Source organism: Nerophis lumbriciformis, linkage group LG03 (assembly GCF_033978685.3).
Source record: "Nerophis lumbriciformis linkage group LG03, RoL_Nlum_v2.1, whole genome shotgun sequence".
In the NCBI taxonomy this organism is placed as follows: Eukaryota; Metazoa; Chordata; class Actinopteri; order Syngnathiformes; family Syngnathidae; genus Nerophis; species Nerophis lumbriciformis.
The window spans coordinates 67,002,926-67,020,428 of NC_084550.2; the positions used below are offsets into that span (position 1 = coordinate 67,002,926).

General features: G+C 37.0%; 1 protein-coding gene across 1 annotated transcript in view; it reads right to left on the minus strand.

Annotated features, from left to right (window-relative positions):
- The window catches only part of cnn2 (calponin 2), a 56,106-nt gene that overhangs the window by 21,502 nt on the left and 17,101 nt on the right, over positions 1 to 17,503 (minus strand). The gene's annotated exons all lie outside the window — the stretch shown is intronic.

The following is a 17,503-nucleotide window of genomic DNA, read 5'->3' on the forward strand; positions in this document are numbered from 1 at the left end:
AGGAAAAAACCAACAACAACTCACAATGCAAGTGATAGTGACCTTAAAGGAGCTAAATGGAGATAATTACATCATTTGTAACGTTTGCTGTGACTGCAGATGGCGTTCCACTTCATGGTCAACGCCTCTGCCCCTGATCTACAGAGTGTGTTTTGTTTTTTAGCCCCCGTGAGTTAAAGGTGACACTGACGTAACGCACACACACGGATATCCTGTTTAGTGAAGAGTTCCACTCTCCCCCAGCGGAGCAGGGAAGGGGAGGGTGTGAGCTAATAGCTTCAAGGAGCACAAGCGTTTCTTTTTCCATTTCTTCAACAGGGTCTTTTCCACCGCAGGAACTAAATAAAGTTCCACACGTTTCCACTAAAAACTAGATTTAGTTCTTCAGTAACTATATTTAAAGGTAAATTCCGGAAAATAAACTACTTTTTTATTTATTAATTTTTTAAAAATTTTTTTAAACTACGCTTTGAACCCTGTGGCTCATAAAACGGTGTGCCTAATTTATGGATTTTTATTTGCAGACGGCCACAAAGCAAAGACACTGAAAAAGGTGCGTTATTGTTTGTGTGATAGCGCCATCTTTTGAACGAGTTCGCTCAATGAATGTGAATTCCCTCGGTTTAAAGCTTTGAACCGGAAGTAGACTGTCATCTAATCACACCGTTTTATAAGCTGGAGGGTTAAAAGCCCAGGAAAAAAAGTATTCCAACAGAATTCTGACAGATACAAAATGGCTGTGTAACAATATAAGTAACTCAATAGTGCAAAGTAAGTAAACGCCCCGAAAGGGACAAGCGGTATAAAATGGATGGATGGATAACCAACAAAATAATATTTGCTCTGGTTTCAATCTTTTCGTTTTTGCATTCAGAGTCCAGGAACTAATTTCTTAAAGTTTGCAAACAATAACAAAAAGCTATTTTGTGATATCAAAACATATCTAGTGTAAATTCCGGACTATAAACCACTACATTTTTCCTACGCTTTGAACCCTGCGGTTATGGATTTATTTTTCGCCGACAGCCAAAAAGTAAAAAGGTGCGTTATTGTTTGTGCTATGGCGCCATCTTTTGATTCCAACAGAATTCTAACACTAATACAAAATGGCTGTGTAACAATATCAGTAACTCAATAGTGCAAAGTAAGTAAACGCCCCAAAAGGGACAAGCGGTATAAAATGGATGGATAACCAACAAAATAATATTTGCTCTGGTTTAAATCTTTTCGTTTTTGCATTCAGAGTCAAGGAACAAATTTCTTGAGTTTGCAAACAATAACAAAAAAAATATCTAGTGTATATTCCGGACGATAAACCACTAAATGTTTCCTGCGCTTTGAACCCTGCGGTTATGGATTTTTTTCCCGCTGACAGCCATAATTCAAAAAGTAAAAAGGTGCGTTATTGTTTGTGCTATGGCGCCATCTTTTGGACCAGTTCGCTCACTTAATGTGAATTCCCTCGGTTTAAAGCTTTGAACCGGAAGTAGACAGTCATCTAATCGCACCGTTTTATAAGCCGGAGGGTACAAAGCCTAGGGAAAAAAAGTAGCGGCTTATAGTTTGGAATTTACAGTAATTTTGGGCGATACCACAAATTTGGGTATCGATTCAATACCAAGTAGTTACAAGGGCAGTATTTGTCATATCAATGTTCATACTTTGAATTTTCAGGATCACTTCATGATTACATTTTTGATTCCAACAGAATTCTGACACTAATACAAAATGGCTGTGTAACAATATAAGTAACTCAATAGTGCAAAGTAAGTAAACGCCCCGAAAGGGACAAGCGGTATAAAATGGATGGATAACCAACAAAATAATATTTGCTCTGGTTTAAATCTTTTCGTTTTTGCATTCAGAGTCCAGGAACAATTTTTTTGAGTTTGCAAACAATAACAAAAAAAATATCTAGTGTAAATTCCGGACGATACACCACTAAATTTTTCCTGCGCTTTGAACCCTGCGGTTATGGATTTTTTTTTCCACTGACAGCCATAATTCAAAAAATGAAAAGGTGCGTTATTGTTTGTGCTATGGCGCCATCTTTTGAACGTGTTGGCTCACTGAATGTGAATTCCCTCGGTTTAAAGCTTTGAACCGGAAGTAGACCGTCATTTAATCGCACAGTTTTATAAGCCGGAGGGTTCAAAGCCTAGGAAAAAAAGTATTCCAACAGAAATGGCTGTGTAACAATAGCAGTAACTCAATAGTGCAAAGTAAGTAAACGCCCCGAAAGGGACAAGCGGTATAAAATGGATGGATAACCAACAAAATAATTTTGCTCTGGTTTAAATCTTTTCGTTTTTGCATTCAGAGTCAAGGAACAAATTTCTTGAGTTTGCAAACAATAACAAAAAAAATATCTAGTGTAAATTCCGGACGATAAACCACTAAATTTTTCCTACGCTTTGAACACTGCGGTTATGGATTTTTTTTCGCTGACAGCCATAATTCAAAAAGTAAAAAGGTGCGTTATTGTTTGTGCTATGGCGCCATCTTTTGAACGAGTTTGCTCACTCAATGTGAATTCCATCGCTTTAAAGCTTTGAACCGGAAGTAGACAGTCATCTAATCGCACCGTTTTATAAGCCGGAGGGTACAAAGCCTAGGGGAAAAAAGTAGCAGCTTATAGTTTGGAATTTACAGTAATTTTGGGCGATACCACAAATTTGGGTATCGATTCAATACCAAGTAGTTACAAGGGCAGTATTTGTCATATCAATGTTCATACTTTGAATTTTCAGGATCACTTCATGATTACATTTTTGATTCCAACAGAATTCTGACACTAATACAAAATGGCTGTGTAACAATATAAGTAACTCAATAGTGCAAAGTAAGTAAACGCCCCGAAAGGGACAAGCGGTATAAAATGGATGGATAACCAACAAAATAATATTTGCTCTGGTTTAAATCTTTTCGTTTTTGCATTCAGAGTCCAGGAACAATTTTTTTGAGTTTGCAAACAATAACAAAAAAAAATCTAGTGTAAATTCCGGACAATACACCACTAAATTTTTCCTGCGCTTTGAACCCTGTGGTTATGGATTTTTTTCCCCACTGACGGCCATAATTCAAAAAGTGAAAAGGTGCGTTATTGTTTGTGCTATGTCGCCATCTTTTGAACGAGTTCGCTCACTCAATGTGAATTCCCTCGGTTTAAAGCTTTGAACCGGAAGTAGACCGTCATCTAATCGCACCGTTTTATAAGCCGGAGGGTCCAAAACCTAGGAAAAAAAGTATTCCAACAGAAATGGCTGTGTAACAATAGAAGTAACTTAATAGTGCAAAGTAAGTAAACGCTCCGAAAGGGACAAGCGGTATAAAATGGATGGATAACCAACAAAATAATATTTGCTCTGGTTTAAATCTTTTCGTTTTTGCATTCAGAGTCCAGGAACTAATTTCTTAAAGTTTGCAAACAATAACAAAAAGCTATTTTGTGATATCAAAACATATCTAGTGTAAATTCCGGACTATAAACCACTACATTTTTCCTACGCTTTGAACCCTGCGGTTATGGATTTTCTTTCCCTGACAGCCGTAATCCAAAAAGTAAAAAAAGGTGCGTTATTGTTTGTGCTATGGCGACATCTTTTGATTCCAACAGAATTCTGACACAAATACAAAATGGCTGTGTAACAATATCAGTAACTAGTACAAAATAAGTAAACACCCCGAAAGGGACACGCGATATAAAATGGATGGATGGATAACCAACAACATAATATTTGCTCTGGTTTAAATCTTTTCCTTTTTGCATTCAGAGTCCAGGAACAATTTTTTTGAGTTTGCAAACAATAACAAAAAAAATATCTAGTGTAAATTCCGGACGATAAACCACTAAATTTTTCCTGCGCTTTGAACCCTGCGGCTATGGATTTTTTTTCGCTGACAACCATAATTCAAAAAGTGAAAAGGTGCGTTATTGTTTGTGCTATGGCGCCATCTTTTGAACGAGTCCGCTCACTGAATGTGAAGTCCCTCGCTTTAAAGCTTTGAACCGGAAGTAGACCGTCATTTAATCGCACCGTTTTATAAGCCGGAGGGTCCAAAACCTAGGGGAAAAAAAGTATTCCAACAGAAATGGCTGTGTAACAATAGCAGTAACTCAATAGTGCAAAGTAAGTAAACGCCCCGAAAGGGACAAGCGGTATAAAATGGATGGATAACCAACAAAATAATATTTGCTCTGGTTTAAATCTTTTCGTTTTTGCATTCAGAGTCAAGGAACAATTTTTTTGAGTTTGCAAACAATAACAAAAAAAATATCTAGTGTAAATTCCGGACGATAAACCACTAAATTTTCCCTGCGCTTTGAACCCTGCGGTTATGGATTTTTTTTTCACTGACGGCCATAATTCAAAAAGTGAAAAGGTGCGTTATTGTTTGTGCTATGGCGCCATCTTTTGAACATGTTGGCTCACTGAATGTGAATTCCCTCGGTTTAAAGCTTTGAACCGGAAGTAGACAGCCATCTAATCGCACCGTTTTATAAGCCGGAGGGTCCAAAACCTAGGAAAAAAAGTATTCCAACAGAAATGGCTGTGTAACAATAGAAGTAACTCAATAGTGCAAAGTAAGTAAACGCCCCGAAAGGGACAAGCGGTATAAAATGGATGGATAACCAACAAAATAATATTTGCTCTGGTTTAAATCTTTTCGTTTTTGCATTCAGAGTCAAGGAACAAATTTCTTGAGTTTGCAAACAATAACAAAAAAAATATCTAGTGTAAATTCCGGACGATAAACCACTAAATTTTTCCTGCGCTTTGAATCCTGCGGTTATGGATTTTTTTTCGCTGACAGCCATAATTCAAAAAGTAAAAAGGTGCGGTATTGTTTGTGCTATGGCGCCATCTTTTGAACGTGTTGGCTCACTGAATGTGAATTCCCTCGGTTTAAAGCTTTGAACCGGAAGTAGACCGTCATCTGATCACACCGTTTTATAAGCCGGAGGGTACAAAGCAAAGGAAAAAAGTAGCGGCTTATAGTTTGGAATTTACAGTAATTTTGGGCGATACCACAAATTTGGGTATCGATCCAATACCAAGTAACGTATTTTTCGGACTATAAGTCGCAGGTTTTTTTTCATAGTTTGGCCGAGCTCCAGCGCGATTTATATATGGTTTTTTTCCTTCTTTATTATGGCATTTTCGGCAGGTGCGACTTATACTCCGAAAAATACGGCAGTTACAAGGGCAGTATTTGTCATATCGATGTTCATACTTAGAATTTTCAGGATCAGTAAATGATTACATTTTTGATTCCAACAGAATTCTGACACTGATACAAAATGGCTGTGTAACAAAATCAGTAACTCAGTGCAAAGTAAGTAAACGCCCCGAAAGGGACAAGCGGTATAAAATGGATGGATGGATAACTAACTAAATAATTTTTGCTGTGGTATAAATCTTTTGGTTTTTGCATTCAGAGTACAGGAACAAATTTATTGAGTTTGCAAACAATAACAAAAAGCTACTTTGTGATATGAAAAATATGTCTAGTGTGAATTCCGGACTATAAACCACTAAATTTTTCCTACGCTTTGAACCCTGCGGTTATGGATTTTTTTTCGCTGACAGTAAAAAGGTGCGTTATTGTTTGTGCTATGGCGCCATCTTTTGGACGAGTTCGCTCACTGCATTGCCCTTCTGTTCAGACTAGTGCTTTCAACCAGATATAGAAGGGCCGTTCGGTCTTCTAGCCATCCGTAGCGTTTCTACTTGTATGGATTCTTTATTCATCACTACGCAACGTTTGCAAGTTTTACAATAGAACTAAATCAATTCTTACGTACTTAACCGTCCCATGTGTGATGTCTGTAGGAGTGTTTTAATGCATATTTGTACGTGCTATCGTAATGTAATGAAGCTAGCGTTGTTAGCATTCGCAAATATGCTAACATGTTTACAAATGTCTGTTAGTATTATTAACCTTGGAATGGCATTATTTTTGTATTATTTCAAATTCACAAATGTTTCAGTAAATTCACCAAAACGTCACTGTGGAGTCATTGAGTCTGTTTAGCTGATTGGAGAGCTGGCTTGCGCAGCTTGTGGGTCCATGACGATGACTTCGGTTTTGTTTGATCAAACCTCAAGCTAGGGATGTCCCGATCCAGGTTTTTGCAATTCCGATCAGATACCGATATAGTTTTTGCATTTCCGATCCGATACCGATACTGGCCTATCCGAGCATGTATTAAAGTTTAAAGTTATTTAGCCTACTTAGTTGTCAGAATCATGTTGAAAAGGGTTTTAGTAATCTTGATAACAACTAGCCAGCTGAATTAGGGGAGTTTGAATAATACACAATGGTTGGTAACAAGAAACTGACCTGTTTATTCAAGGATAAACACAAAATACCGTATTTTCCGCACTATAAGGCGCACCTAAAAACCACAATTTTTCTCAAAAGCTGACAGTGCGCCTAATAACCCGGTGCGCTTTATTACGATTAATTTTCATAAAGTTTCGGTCTCGCAACTTCGGTAAACAGCCGCCATCTTTTTTCCCGGTAGAACAGGAAGCGCTTCTTCTTCTACGCAAGCAACCGCCAAGGAAAGCACCCGCCCCCATAGAACAGGAAGCGCTTCACCCGCCCCCATAGAACAGGAAGCGCTTCACCCGCCCCCGGAAGAAGAAGAAAAAACGCGCGGATATCACCGTACGTTTCATTTCCTGTTTACATCTGTAAAGACCACAAAATGGCTCCTACTAAACGATCCGGGTCATAAAAAGACGCAATCTCTCCATCCGCACACGGATTACTACCGTATTTCACAGCAACTGAACCGCACTGTGGAACGGGAGCACGTACGGTGAATATTCGCTCCACAGGGAATGAGAAGTCATCCTTCACTGTGGTTCTAGCTTGCCATGCTAACTTCCACTCATGGTGATATTCAAAAGGAAGACCTTGCCAAAAGAGACCTTTCCAGCCGGCGTCATCATAAAAGCTAACTCGAAGGGATGGATGGATGAAGAAAAGATGAGCGAGTGGTTAAGGGAAGTTTACGCGAAGAGGCCGGGTGGCTTTTTTCACACAGCTCCGAAGGCGAACACACCTTCACTAAGACGGGCAGACAGCCTCGGACGACATACGCCAACATCTGCCAGTGGATCGTAAATGCTTGGGCAGATATTTCGGTCACAACTGTGGTCCGAGCTTTCCGGAAGGCAGGATTCACAGAACAACAGCGACACTGACTCCCGATGACTTCTACGAGACGGAACCGGCCATTTTGGATCCCACGCTAGCGCAACTTTTCAATTCGGACACCGAAGACGAAGAATTCGAAGGATTTACGAATGAAGAATAACTTCAGAAGGTGAGCGCTATGTTTATTTTGTGTGTTGTGACATTAACGTTCGAGCAACATTATGTTACTATTGCTCTACACCATTTTGAATTTTACTATGTTTGTGATTGCACATTTGCGTACATTTTGGGACAGAGTTGTTAGAACGCTGGTTTTCAATATATTATTAAAGTTTGACTGAACTATCTGACTGTTTTTTTGACATTCACTTTAGCGCAGCGTTTTTTTGACATTCACTTTAGCGCAGCGTAGGCGCGGCTTTTAGTCCGGGGCGGCTTATTGGTGGACAAAATTATGAAATATGTAATTCATAGAAGGTGCGGCTAATAATCCGGTGCGCCTTATAGTGCGGAAAATACGGTAGACAAAATTATACATGACAAACAGAAATGGCATCATTGAACTAGGGCTGGGCGATATGGCCTTTTTTTAATATTGCGATATTTTAAGGCCATATTGCGATACACAATATATATATATCTCGATATTTTGCCTTAGCCTTGAATGAACACTTGATGCATATAATCACAGCAGTATGATGATTCTATGTGTTTTTGCAGGAAATGTAGTCTTGATTTTCAAATTTTTCTTTCAAGGCTTGCATGTCTACATTAAAACATTGTTCTTCATACTGCATTAATATATGCTACTTTTAAACTTTCATGCAGAGAAGGAAATCACAACTAAAAAAATCACTAATTTTTTCATACGGTGTTGATGTGGAAATCTTTGCCTCAGCATTTTGATGGTGTGGACGTGTGGCACCGAATGGAGATAAGCGTCTCGACAGACGTCACAATATTTGAACAATGATGACGAAAACTGTTTTCTCTGTCGTGTCCGTGTGTCGAAAATTGTTATGCGCTTTTTTTTTTTTTTTTTTGATTTTGTGCGTGGCATAGATTTGCTGTGCGCAGAGGACGCTTAAACAGTGCGCAATTGCACAGGCGAGCACCTTAGAGGGAGCGTTGCTCGCAAGGCTGCGCTAGCATCACAGCTAACGTTAGCCATGCTGCTACCTCTCTGCTCGGGGAGGACGTATACGTATGTGACGTATGACGTGACAGTATGTGACGTGTGTAAGAAGGTGCACTTGCTGTCTGTGAGAGGGAGACACAGGAAAGAGTGAGAAGAGCCTGTCGTGTAATGCCAGCAACTAAAAGCAACTGCGTGAGAATCCACAGACCTGTAGATGTGTTGAAGGTGTGCTGGAAAATGCGTAACGGAAATTAGGGAGCAGCAGAAAAGTGGAATGTATTATTTAAAATCGGTGCGTTGGAAAACACGGACCGAAGTTTTTTTTAAACTGGATCAGGATCGGCATTTTCCCATGCCTTGCCGATACGCAATTTTTGGGGAAATATCGGCAGCCGATCCGATCCAAATATCGGATCGGGACATCCCTACCTCAAGCTACGACGACCGTATTGACGGGAAAATAAAGTATTCAGCCGGGCTTCGAAGCGACGAGACAAGCTGCTCACTGCAACTCGACAACCTTGTATTTTGAAGACAAATATGAAATAAAGGACCAGTGGAACTAAGGTAAATCAAATATTTACCATTTACTTTGTTAGATGCTGTAAACGTAATCAGTCACACGACATTTGTGTAGTTATTCGTCTCAAATCCATCCATCCATCCATCCATTTTCTACCGCTTATTCCTAACGCTAAATCAGATGAGTTTGTTATAGTTTTTATTTATTATTCTGGGGGATTTTAACTATTAACTGATTACTGCTTTGCACACTCTTGGCATTCTCTCGATGAGCTTCAAGAGGTAGAAATGGTTTTCCAACAGTCTTGAACCTCATCGAGAGAATGCCAAGAGTGTGCAAAGCAGTAATCAGAGTGGGGTGGCTATTATGAAGAAACTAGAATATAAAAACGTGTTTTCAGTTATTTCTCCTTTTTTTTGTTAAGTTTTGATGCCTTCAGTGACGATGAAAATAAGTCATGAAAATAAAGCAAACGCATTGAATGAGAAGGTGTGTCCAAACATTGGTGGATATTTAATTTTAACAGGGCAAATTGAACCCATGAACTCCCAAAATACAGCCAGCATAATTCATTAAGTGCACCACGAGGGGAGCCAACACAATGGACCACTGCTACACAGCAATAAAGGACTCTTATCTCTTACTCCTATCGCTCTGTTCCCCAGGCAGCTTTAGGCCTCTCTGAGCAATGTCTGATTCACCTCAATCCGACCTACAGACAGCAGTTAAAAACGGCTAGACTTGCATTCAAAGGAATTAAAGCAGCAGTTACAGGCCTGCTTTGAATTGTTCATGTCTCCGATGGGCCCATCGATCAGTCAGTGTTTTATCAGTCTGAACTGTTACCCAGGATCAACTGTGTGTGTCACTCAAGTATCCACAGCCTGTAGATATCAGCGTACAGCATATATGTGAGACAACGCACAATTGGGGGACCGGGTCCGGTTCTAGCAGGCCGGGAACAAACTGACAAAAGGAGACCAAGGTAGCTAAAAAGGAGCTACACTGAGAAGCTAAAACAAAGTTGTTTAGCTAACGAACACTCAGCAGTGTGGAAAAGCCTGCTAGAGGTCACCAAGTACAGGAAACGCACAGTTTACCCTGAAGGTAAGAATAGACTTGCTGAAGACCTGAACAGCTTCTCGTGCAGGTTTTCACAAGCATCGCCCCAACACTCAGTCTCTGCCCTAGCTGCTCATTGCAGACCCCTCACACCCTGGTCAAAAACTGTTCAAACTCTTCCCCTACGACTGGCGCGACAAATCACAATCAACAAAACAACCGGTCATAAGAACAGTTTTTGTCCTCAGGCTATCATCTGATGAACGCTGTGAGATAACTCTGGAACTAATCAGTCACTGTGACTGTACTGAGTCATGATCACGTCATCATTTTTGCTTTGCCCTAGTCACCATTGCATTATTATTTATGAGCCTTGCACATATCAGTTAAGTACTTGTTTATAATTGAGTTAATCCTTAGTTATTTACTTTGAACAAGAGAGCACAGTCAACCAAATCATATTCCTTGTGTGTTCAACATGCCTGGCCAATACAGCTGGTTCTGATGTCACATTTATTCTTTATATAGTTACTTACAGATAAACGCTGACATTTATTCTTGATATATAGTTATTTACCGATAAACACTGACATTTATCATTTATATATTGTTATTTACAGATAAACACTGACATTTATTATTGTTATTTACAGATAAACACCAACATTTATTCTTTAAATATTGTTATTTACAGATAAACACTGACATTTATTATTGTTATTTAGAGATAAACACCAAAATGTATTATTGTTATGTACAGATAAACACCAACATTTATTCTTTAAATATTGTTATTTACAGATAAACACTGACATTTATTATTGTTATTTACAGATAAACACTGACATTTATTGTTATTTACAGATAAACTGACATTTATTATTGTTATTTACAGATAAACACCAACATTTATTATTATTTACAGATACACACTGACATTTATTCTTTATATATTATTTACCGATAAACACTGACATTTATTCTTTATATTTATTTACAGAAACACTGAAATGTATTGTTATTTACAGATAAACACTGACATTTATTATTGTTATTTACAGATAAACACTGAGATTTATTCTTTATATATTATTTACCGATAAACACTGACATTTACTCTTTATACACTGTATTGTTATTTACAGAAACACTGACATTTATTATTGTTATTTACAGAAACACTGACATTTATTATTGTTATTTGCAGATAAACACCGACATTTATTATTATTTACAGATAAACACTGACATTTATTCTTTATATATTGTTATTTACAGATAAACATTGACATGTATTATTATTTACAGATAAACACTGACATTTATTCTTTATATATTGTTATTTAAAGATAAACACTGACATTTATTGTTATTTACAGATAAACACTGACATGTATTATTATTTACAGATAAACACCGACATTTATTATTTACAGATAAACACTGGCATTTATTCTTTATATGCTGTATTGTTATTTACAGAAACACTGACATTTATTATTGTTATTTACAGATAAACACTGACATTTATTCTTTATATATTATTTACCGATAAACACTGACATTTATTCTTTATATATTATTTACCGATAAACACTGACATTTATTCTTTATATACTGTATTGTATATACATATATATATATGTTCCACCATCACTGATGGTGGAAACTTTACACTAGACTTCAGGCAACGTGGATCCTGTGCCTCTCCTGTCTTCCTCCAGACTCTGGGACCTCGATTTCCAAAGGAAATGCAAAATTTGCATGGTTGGGTGATGGTTTGGGGTGCCATGTCATCTGCTGGTGTCGGTCCACTCTGTTTCCTGAGATCCAGGGTCAACGCAGCCGTCTACCAGCAAGTTTTAGAGCACTTCATGCTTCCTGCTGCTGACCTGCTCTATGGAGATGGAGATTTCAAGTTCCAACAGGACTTGGCGCCTGCACACAGCGCAAAATCTACCCGTGCCTGGTTTACGGACCATGGTATTTCTGTTCTAAATTGGCCCGCCAACTCCCCTGACCTTAGCTCCATAGAAAATCTGTGGGGTATTGTGAAAAGGAAGATGCAGAATGCCAGACCCAAAAACGCAGAAGAGTTGAAGGCCACTATCAGAGCAACCTGGGCTCTCATAACACCTGAGCAGTGCCAGAAACTCATCGACTCCATGCCACGCCGCATTAACGCAGTAATTGAGGAAAAAGGAGCTCCAACCAAGTATTGAGTATTGTACATGCTCATATTTTTCATTTTCATACTTTTCAGTTGGCCAACATTTCTAAAAATCCCTTTTTTGTATTAGCCTTAAGTAATATTCTAATTTTGTGACACACGGAATTTTGGATTTTCATTTGTTGCCACTTCAAATCATCAAAATTAAATGAAATAAACATTTGAATGCATCAGTCTGTGTGCAATGAATAAATGTAATGTACAAGTTACACCTTTTGAATGCAATTACTGAAATAAATCAAGTTTTTCAAAATATTCTAATTTACTGGCTTTTACCTGTATATCGATATTTTGCCTTAGCCTTGAATGAACACTTGATGCATATAATCACAGCAGTATGATGATTCTATGTGTCTACATTAAAACATTCTTCTTCTTACTGCATTAATATATGCTACTTTTAAAAACTTTCCTGCAGAGGGAAATCCCAACTAAGTCAATTTAGCAAAAGTGTATTTATTAAACAGTTATTAAGCAGTGGCACAAACATTCATGTCATTTCCAAAACAGAAAGTGCAAGATTGTCAGACATTTTAAAACAAGCTATTAGTGCATGATGTCACCAAGATGACTTATCAAAACACTTAAAAAGTGCACTTTTTGTACAGAACGCCACTACAATAGTTTAAAACAAATAAAGTGCACTTTTGTGCATGATGTCACACAAGATATTTCAATAAGTGTCAAAAAAAAAAGAGCTGCATAATAGGAAATCAAATAGTGTATGTCCTTCGCTATGTGGTAGGTTCCTGCGGATGTTATCTCCTTCTGTTGTTGACTATTTTTTTCATACGGGGTTGATCTGGAAATGGTTGCTTCGGCATTTTGTGGGTGTTGCACCGGCCAAGAGATGTTGACATGCGGAGTTTCAAGCACTCTTCATTCTCTAGCGGGTGACTTTTCAAATGATGCTACAAATTAGCAGCGGTTTTGCTTTTGCCGCACACTTGACATGTTACGGTTGTCTGTTCAACATCTTCCCGCTTGAAGCCAAACCACCACCAGACGATGGACCCCCTGCTGTTTTTCTTGGGAATTAATTACTCTTCCTTCATTTGTTACCAGATTCGCAGCTTCTTTCTCTCGTATTACCACTTGCACCGCAGCTAACGTTACCCATGCCGCTACCTATCTGCTCCGTGAGGGCGTATGACGTATGTACGAAGGTGCGCTTGTTTTATGTCTCTGTGAAAAGGAGAGATAAGAGTGAGAAATGCCTGTAGTGTAATGCCCGCAGCTAAAGGCAACTGTGTGAGAACGTCTACTCGAATATCACGATATAGTCATTTTCTATATCACACAGAGACAAAACTTCGATATATCGAGTATATTCCATATATTGCCCAGCCCTAACTCTAAACACTCCTCCATACGTCATCAGCTTGAGTTGTATAAACTACCTGAACTGGGAACGCAAAGCAAACAGGTGTACTTTCTCACCTTGCCCCCAAAGTGAAGGCTAAAACCAGTTCCTTCACAGTCTCGAAGGAAACCAGAGAGTCGGCCCGTGTTGGACTCAGCAACGTCTTTAACTCCATGCTCCACAGTTGCTAATCCTCGTATGAAAAAACAAACAAACCCTGGCTATTTGAATTGACAAAAGGAGATGGGATTTCCAGAGACAGAGCGAATGTGAGGAATGTGACCTCACGGTGCGCTCCGAATTTGAATTGGAAACCTTTTTGCAGTAGCACAAAAATAGAAAAAAAAACACAAAAGGAGGGAGCATGGAGGAGTTAAATTCCTGGCATTTCATGGCGTAACTATAACGCCATTAATGGCAGGAAATAGCACTGGAGTATATAGGCCTCCTCCCTTTAAATGTACTTTTACAACGTCTTCCTTACTCGTCGCTCTGTGCACATTGAGGAGGGAGATCGAGGGGTGGGAGGGGGTTCAGGTCGGTCACAAGTACCCAAACCTTTTCCAACAAGGCCTGCATGAAGAATTAATGGTTCTGAAGGCAAATTTAATGAACATACCTAAAACCAAATCAATACAAGTCAAGATGTAAAAAGGCAACCTAAAACCAAATCAATACAAGTCAAGATGTAAAAAGGCAACTGAAAATACACAAAACATGCAAAATAGTGGCTTTTCTAGCTGTCTATTTATATTAGTTATTTAAAAAAAGATTTCAATGTACTTTTAATAACCGTGATAATTTTGGTCATGAAGATCACACCTTATGTATATATATACCGTATTTTCCGCACTATAAGGCGCACCTAAAAACCACAAATTTTCTCAAAAGCTGACAGTGCGCCTTATAACCCGGTGCGCTTTATATATGGATTAATATTACGATTCATTTTCATAAAGTTTCGATCTCGCAACTTCGGTAAACAGCCGCCATCTTTTTTCCCGGTAGAACAGGAAGCGCTTCTTCTTCTACGCAAGCAACCACCAAGGTAAGCACCCGCCCCCATAGAACAGGAAGCGCTTCTTCTTCTACTGTAAACTACCACCCGCCCCCGGAAAAAAAAGAAGCGCGCGGATATTTCGTTTCATTTCCTTTGTGTGTTTACATCTGTAAAGACCAGACTACAAAATGCACGTACGGTGAATATTCGCACCACAGGGAATGAGAAGTCGTCCTTCACTGTGGTTCTAGCTTGCCATGCTAATGGCCAGAAACTTCCTCACATGGTGATATTCAAAAGGAAGACCTTGCCAAAAGAGACCTTTCCAGCCGGCGTCATCATAAAAGCTAACTCGAAGGGATGGATGGATGAAGAAAAGATGAGCGAGTGGTTAAGGGAAGTTTACGCGAAGAGGCCGGGTGGCTTTTTTCACACAGCTCCGTCCATGTTGATATACGACTCTATGCGCGCCCACATCACAGATGGTGTCAAAAAACAAGTGAAGCACACAAATACAACACTCGCCGTCATTCCGGGTGGATTAACCAAAGAACTCCAACCGCTGGATATTGGTGTCAACAGGGCATTCAAATCACGACTGCGAACGGCGTGGGAACAATGGATGACCGAAGGCGAACACACCTTCACTAAAACAGGCAGACAGCGCCGGACGACATACGCCAACATTTGCCAGTGGATCGTAAATGCCTGGGCAGATATTTCGGTCACAACTGTGGTCCGAGCTTTCCGGAAGGCAGGATTCACAGAACTACTGGACAACAACAGCGACACTGACTCCGATGACTTCGACGAGACGGAACCGGCCATTTTGGATACCACGCTTGCGCAACTTTTCAATTCGGACACCGAAGACTTCGAAGGATTTACGAATGAAGAATAACTTCAGAAGGTGAGCGCTATGTTTATTTTGTGTGTTGTGACATTAACGTTCGAGCAACATTATGTTGCTATTGCTCTACACCATTTTGAATTTTACTATGTTTGTGATTGCACATTTGCGTACATTTTGGGACAGAGTTGTTAGAACGCTGGTTTTCAATATATTATTAAAGTTTGACTGAACTATCTGACTGTTATTTTGACATTCCCTTTAGCGCAGAGTAGGCGCGGCTTATAATCCGGGGCGGCTTATTGGTGGACAAAGTTATGAAATATGCAATTCATTGAAGGTGCGCCTAATAATCCGGTGCGCCTTATAGTGCGGAAAATACGGTATATGTATGTGTGGGAAACAAAATCACAAGACTATTTCATCTCTACAGGCCTGTTTCATGAGGGGTTCCCTCAATCATCAGGAGATCTCCTGATGATTGAGGTATGATATTGTGCTCTACTACGGTATCGAGCACTATTTTTTGGATAACCTTATTAAGACATATATATATATATATATATATATATATATATATATATATATATATATATATATATGAATTAAATAAAGGTGTGATCATCATGACCAAAATTATCACGGTTATTAAAAGTACATTGAAATATTTTTTTAAATAACTAATAAAAATAGACAAAAAAGATTTCAATGTACTTTTAATAACCGTGATCATTTTGGTCATGATGATCTCACCTTTTATTTATTTATTTGTTGTGTGTATGTATATATATATATATATACATATATATATATATATATATATATATACATATATATATATATATATATATATATATATATATATATATACATATATATATACACACACACACATATATATATATATATACATATATATATATATATATATATATATATATATATATATATATATATACATATACATATATACATACACACATATACATACACACAAAAAATAAATAAATAAAAGGTGAGATCATCATGACCAAAATGATCACGGTTATTAAAAGTACATTGAAATCTTTTTTGTCTATTTTTATTAGTTATTTAAAAAAAGATTTCAATGTACTTTTAATAACCGTGATAATTTTGGTCATGATGATCTCATCTTTTATTTATTTATTTATTTATTTATATATATATATATATATATATATATATATATATATATATATATATATATATATATATAAATAAATAAAAGGTGAGATCATCATGACCAAAATTATCACTTAATTATTTAAAAAAAGATTTCAATGTACTTTTAATAACCGTGATAATATTGGTCATGATGATCTCACCTTTTATTTATATATATATATATATATATATATATATATATATATATATATATATATATATATATATATAAATAAATAAATAAATAAAGGTATGATCATCATGACCAAAATTATCACGGTTATTAAAAGTACATTGAAATCTTTTTTGTCTATTTTTATTAGTTATTTAAAAAAAGATTTCAATGTACTTTTAATAACCGTGATAATTTTGGTCATGATGATCTCACCTTTATTTATTTTTTGTGTATATACACACACACATACATACGTGTGTATATATATATATATATATATATATATACACAAAAAATAAATAAACACACATACATCTATATATATATATATACATACATACATACATACATACATACATATATATATATATATATATATATATACACACATATATACATACACACAAAAAATAAATAAATAAAAGGTGAGATCATCATGACCAAAATGATCACGGTTATTAAAAGTACATTGAAATCTTTTTTGTCTATTTTTATTAGTTATTTAAAAAAAGATTTCAATGTACTTTTAATAACCGTGATAATTTTGGTCATGATGATCTCACCTTTTATTTATTTATATATATATATATATATATATATATATATATATATATATATATATATATATATATATATATATAAATATATAAATAAATGGTGAGATCATCATGACCAATATTATCACGGTTATTAAAAGTGCATTGAAATCTTTTTTTAAATAACTAATATAAATAGACAGTTAGAAAAGCCACTATTTTGTGTTTCTTATGCTTCACTGATAGTTTAATATCTGTTTTATTAGATAAG